Source organism: Mus caroli, chromosome 12 (assembly GCF_900094665.2).
Source record: "Mus caroli chromosome 12, CAROLI_EIJ_v1.1, whole genome shotgun sequence".
In the NCBI taxonomy this organism is placed as follows: domain Eukaryota; kingdom Metazoa; phylum Chordata; class Mammalia; order Rodentia; family Muridae; genus Mus; species Mus caroli.
The window spans coordinates 105,617,893-105,623,957 of record NC_034581.1 but is presented as its reverse complement, the minus strand read 5'-3'; the positions used below and the strand labels follow the sequence as shown (position 1 = coordinate 105,623,957).

The 6,065-nt window shown below is 52.0% G+C and overlaps 1 protein-coding gene across 4 annotated transcripts in view; it reads right to left on the bottom strand.

Annotated features, from left to right (window-relative positions):
- Traf3 (TNF receptor associated factor 3) overlaps positions 1 to 3,956 on the bottom strand; it is a 102,994-nt gene extending 99,038 nt beyond the window's left edge. For 2 of the 4 annotated variants that reach the window (XM_029484674.1, XM_029484672.1), the window contains exons 1-2: positions 3,724 to 3,880; positions 3,219 to 3,327 (exon numbers count right to left, since the gene is read on the bottom strand). The gene's annotated coding sequence lies outside the window, so the exon portion shown is untranslated. Of the gene's footprint in view, positions 1 to 3,218; positions 3,328 to 3,379; positions 3,503 to 3,723 lie in introns of those variants that run through there. The other 2 variants (XM_021179131.2, XM_029484675.1) reach the window with 2 other exon arrangements.
- Positions 3,957 to 6,065: the final 2,109 nt, after the last annotated feature.

Genomic DNA, 6,065 nt, shown 5'->3' with positions numbered 1-6,065 from the left:
CATCCGTAACGAGATCTGGCGCCCTCTTCTGGAGTGTCTGAAGACAGCTACAGTGTACTTACATATAATAAATAAATAAATCTTTAAAAAAAAATATTTAAAAAAAAAAAGAAACTGATTTAACCGTCACAGCATCAGAAAGGTTGAAAACTATGGACATACAAAGCGAAACAGTAGGCACAGCACCGTGCTACGGCTCTATCTGGTGCCACTGTGTATCCCTTCCATAAACCATGCCCTTCAGTCAGAGGCAGCCAGACCACTCGGCTCCAAATCACACAGGAGCCTGCAAGAGCAGAAGGGCAGCACAGGATATCACAGAGTCTGAAAAACTGACTACCAGCATCATATAGACCAGCAGGGAGCAGCAGGGTAGCAAGCTCACAGGTCTCATCTCATACGGTAGGGGAGGTCCTCTACTGTCATTCGCAGGCCCCCTACAAGTGGGGCCAGATTTCCTAAGGCTGAAGCCAACTGGGGTGCCTTTCCCAAACATCTCTCTGACTAGTCTGGGCAGCCAGGAACTTTCCTCTTACAGTAACACACACACACACACACACACACACACTTGCAGACTTCTATACACAACCCACTAACTCATTTCCTCCTACAAAAGTGGACAACTTTCCTTGGTTTTCCTGATAGAGAATCAACTCTCTGAGGGTGGGACAGTGGCTTGATTTTTTTCTTCACTCTTCCTGGGGGAAGTTCCTGTGCTGGTGTCTCAGTCAAATCTTAAGTGAGTTCTGGCATTGCCCTTCACTGTGCACCGGGGCCCAGACGCCCCAGATTTCTACAGATCATGCCTCCAAAAGCAGGTGCTGTGACTAACTCATGCTAGTGTAGTGTAACTAGATTATGGGAACTCAGGGCACATTAATTGAACATTAATTAAATGAGCAAGACTCCCAAGTCACAGTTAATAATGTGCTTGTCTGAATGCAGCAAGATGCCAGCCTGACTCCTGGAGGGGCCAGAAGCCAACAGTCACTTGCAGTACTCACACCCCGCTCCCTGACAGGTAACCCCAAGTCTGTAAGCACCAAGAAGTCTCACCAAACAAAGGGTCTATATTTGATAGAAACCTCACCTTCTTCTTCCTAGATTGGCCTGTCATCCCAAATCTTTCCTGGAATATGCAAAACAACAAAAAAAGGCCTTCCAAAATCAACAGACATTTTAATTAACTAAGTATCATAGAAATTATACAAATATATTTAATGTTGCTTCTACAGTTTTTTTTTTTTTAATCGAATTTTCTTTTTCTTTCTGTCAGCTCCTCTGGGACCGCACCAGTTCCCAGCCACCTCTCTACTCCCTTCTTGTCTGCAGGCCTCTAGGCTGCCCTCGCTCTGGCTCCAAGCCTAAGCGCTCTCACTCTCAAGGCCTCGGCTGCCTCTCGCTGGTCACCTTCCAAATCCTTCAGCCTCACCTTCCTCACTTCAGCTCTCTTCTCAGCTCCCCTCTCTGTCTGAAATGTAATAAAAATATATATACACAAATATCAACCAAAAAAAAACTAGTTTTTCTTCTGAAAATACTTGCAAAGATGCAGATAGGGGTTCTGATTCCACAAAATCAGACTGTGGCCTTGGGTTATGAGACTTCTCTGCTAATAATTCTGAAATTGACTATTGAGAAGAAATTAAGCTATTGCATAATATCTGATAGGTTAGCTCATTTGCTGTCTGGAGAGTCTTACTATACAAGATGAGAAAACAAAGATGGGCAAATGTAATGCAATTTCCTTTGTGTGTTTGAGCTAGCTCAGGCTTGCAACACCACAGTGACAGTTTCATCTCTCCTGAGGTAGTTTCAGCATAATAAAGAAGGGTTTTAAGGGAATGATAAATCATGCTCAGCCTTGGGCTCATTAGCATATGTATCCTGACAATACCCCAGAAAGTCCTTCCTCATTCACACTGACACGTTCTAAGGGATCCTAGCAAAAGTGTCTAGAGAGAAATCTCAGACACAGGGAGAGCAAGCATCCATTCCTAGATCCCAGGTAAATGAAGCACCAGCAAGAGCAGCAGAAACAGACTGCTGCTACTGCCTGTTTCCAACTGAATGTCTCTGCAGCCTCCTCACTGAGGCCATCTTATTCATTCCAAAAAGAATGGATAGCATCCAAAAAAAAAAAAAAAAAATGGTTTTCTTTTCTCTCACAGAAAAATTCACATGAATGTCTTGCTTAAAAAATGCTGGAATTCTCCCTGGCCAGATTTTTGATTCCCCGACTTCTGCATTGTGACAGCTGGAACAGATGGTGTCTGGGTGAGACACCTTACATCTTAAACCTTGTCCCTGATAAGGTCTGATTTCAAGCAGTGAGGCTGGACCCCAAGGTCTGCCAGGACGTATCACCAGACCCCACACACAGGGTTTTCTGACTCCTGTGATAATTTTCCCAGTTTTCAATTTGCTCTGGCCAGAGAATTTTCACCTTCAGACTAGTTCTTAATATATAAGATGTCACAATATGGCGAAAAGGCAAACATTTCCTCTCCTTTAAGTAAAGGATGGCTGTACACTATTTTGCTAAACACCCTACAATGATGCAGTATTTTCAACAGGCCATTTTCCAAAATCTGAAAAACACCAGAAGATTTTAAGAGCTGACTGAGGGTTCCCCTGAACATTTCTACATATAAGCATTTTACACACAATACAAAACAGCATTTCTAAAGATTTCACTTGTGTATCTAGTCACAGAAATACTACCAAAAAAAAAAAAATTATGGCTCCTCTTCAGTTGTATGCTGTGAATGTAAATTAAGATGACAATACAACACTCGATAAACCCTTTAAGACTCCACAAAAAAGAGCATACTTACAAATGTGTGTACGTAACACACACACACACACACCCTTCTAGTTCATTCTCAAAACTGAGTCAAAGCTCAGTACAAAAGCCGTGAAAATAAAAATCAGTTCCTTCAACCGATCATTAATCTGAATGCTTCTTCGATTTCAGAGCACGTCCACAACACTTCACCCATTTGCATGTTGTTGCCGTTTTAAATTAAAGGTAAAGAATTGTCCACGCAGAATTCTCTCTAAAGGTCTAATCCTGATACCCGGGTCCCCAACCAGTGGTGATGACAGTGTAGAAACGTGGCGAAACGTACATGAGCCATAGCCTGGCGCCTCCAAACCCTGCAAGCCCCGCGGCAAGGATCGTTTTAATGGCTCGCCCGTGGGGAGCCCACTCTGACCTTTGGTGTTAATCGAAGGTGGAAGGTGTGCATTCGGCCCCAGCTGGATCCCAGAACCGCCTGCCTTCCAGCCTCTCTGCAGCTCTCCGACTATGAATCAGTCATTCATCTGCAGAGCAATGACTCAGTATAAACTTTTAAATAATGGCTCAAAAACCCACCTCCACCAGCCAGGGCGAGCACGCTCATCTATGCGGGCACCCTGTCTCCGCCGCTCCGCACCGCGCCAAAGCCCCGGGCCTCGGAGATGCTGACGGCTCGGCACCCCTCGGGGCGGGCACCCAGGGCTCGAGGCCTGCCTGCCCCGTCTGCCCGGAGCGCCGGCGCCTCGGGCCCGGAGCTGGCCGCACACACAAAGTTTCCAAAGTTGGGGCGGCGGGCGGGCCGCACCGCAGACGGTGAGGCGGCCGGGCCTGGCAGCGAAGGACCCGCCGGGCCCGGGGCCGCCGCCGGGATGGAGCCGCCCGCCGCCCCGCCGCCCGCCGCCCCCGGCCCGCGACCTTACCCCAAGGCCCGCCCGTTCGGCCGGCTCAGGGGCGCCGCGCGCATCCTCCGCCGCCTTCTGCAGCGTCCAGCTCCCCGGGCAGCCCCATGTCGGGGGGCGGGGAAGGGCCGGCGGCCGCCGCCGCCGCCGCCGGCTGGAAAGTCCCTGCTGGGCTGCAACCCGGCTCGCGCACGCGGCGGCCGCCGGCCGCGCCCCCTCACGCACCCTCGCGCTGGCACTTCCTCTCGCGCGCTGGAAATCCCCGCGGGCCGCCTGGGCGCGCNCCCCAGCGCCCCCGCCCCCGCCCCCGCCGCCCGCGCGCGCCTCCCCGCCACCCCCCCATTCCCTTCGGCTGGCGCGCGCCCGCGCCCGTTGCTACGGACCCTCGGCCCCGCGCTCGCCGCCGGCCTTAGCAACGGCGGCGCGCGCCCCAGGCCCTCAGGGCCCTGGCCCCTCCGCGCGCGCGCGCGCGCGTGCGCCCTCGCACCCCGCCCGGGTCCCGGTCTTTCCGGGTCAAAAAGCCAGTCGAGCGGAGGGGAGTTCCTCGCCTTGCCACCTCGACGGGCGGCCCAACAGTCTCGCCTACTCGGGCACTCAGGTCCTTGCACCTGAGGGAGGCACTCACTCGCCGGCACCCATTGACACGCGTGCAGAGTTCGTTCCTAGTGTCTCCTGTCCAAGAACACACATCTTCACCGACAGAGTTCACAGGCAGGCGGGCAGGTCTCACAGTCCACATTCGCACACAGCCATGCCACTCTCACGCATGCCCCTCGCATGCTCACAGGCCGGTCTGGTACCATCTGACCCAGCTCTAGGGGTTTAGCAGAGTCCTCCTCGGCTCCCTACATACCCACCCGAAGTGGGTCTGCCCTGTGTGGACAGGGTGGCCAATTTGTCCTGGGTACTTCTCTAGGCCAGGGATACCCATTTCTCCAGCAGCTTCATCTTGCTGTCTCATGGTCACAGGGCCCCACCAGATGTCCCTACTGCCATGGCAAGATGGGAGCAAATGGGGGTCTATCCTTACAAAGTTCAGACACTTGAGCAAAGAGGCCATGATCGTTTCCAAGTCGGCTGGAAACTCACACATCCCTTCTCAAGAAAGTTCGTCGGATCCTAGGCTGGAGTGGAGACCAGTGTGACCAGGCTTGCAGGAAGTCCAGCATCTTCTGTCCAGCTTACCTCATGGAATGTTCTAGAAGCCTAGATAGTCTGACAGGACATCTCTGAATGCAGTAGCCCAACAGGTGCCTGTTCGAAAGCCCATGTTGGCCTTGCTAGCCAGGCTCAGCTAGGCCAGTGGCGCCCCCATCTGGGCCACAGGCCACAGTTCTGAGTTCAGAGTCAGGTCAGATCCAGGGTTCCCCAAGGCAACAGTGCTAGAACGACAGTCCCATCTATGAAAACCCTGGAGCTCACTATTAGCCCCTTTCCCCTCGTGGGTGTCTTTAATGGCCCGGAATGCTCAGAGTGTCCCTGCCTTCTTTAACTGTGTTCTCAGACCTCTACTGTTCGACCCCAGCCCTGTCCAGAGGGCCTTTCTCCTCTCATGCCTTTCACTGCACAAGGAAAACTGCCCAAATCCAGAAAGGCTTCCTTCTCTAGGCTGCACTATTTGGATTCTTTTCAAATAAGCCACCAGGCAGAAGGTACAAAGACCTGTGCGTGGGGCTTCCTATGGCTGTGTGGCTCCTTTTATTCTCTGCCAAAGCACTAGTAAGCCTTCTTCAGAATGAGTAGGTAGAGTCCAGCCGCGTGGAGCTCTCTCTACGGGTGAGACCAGCTGCTGCTCGTCTCTCTCCCCACCCCAGCTTCTCCCATTTAGCAGCTCCAGACCCCCTGCTTTGGGGAAACACAGAGGACAACATAAAGAAGTTTGCCCCATCAGAGCCAGGGCTTTGGGGGCGGGTTTCTGGCTGCCGCAGCGCCAGTTGCTGGGCAGAAGTGATGAGCAGTGCAGAGAACCAATCAGAGGGCTCTGCTCTGGGCATTTCAAAAGCAAAGCTGGCTGTTCCCTATGGCAACGCTGAACAACACGCCGACACTGTTTCTGGACAAAGAAATTTCTCTCAGGAATTTATGTGGCCTCCCATGCTCAGTTTGCTGCATTTTAGGATGCATGCACGTCTCGTGATGACTCACCGAAGTGCAACTGTCCAGAAAGCCGCTCCCATCTGTTGTGCTAAGAGGAAAAGTATTCGTCGCATGGTGTCCGGGGGGCTTCAGGCCTGTGAACAGGTGTCATTAGGCCCCTCCCAGTGCCTCAAATGACAGCTCCAGGAGCAGAAGCCACCTGCCCCTGCAGGGCAGATGTGTGCTGAAGTGAGCTGACATTTCGCTCACTAAAACATTAAATACTA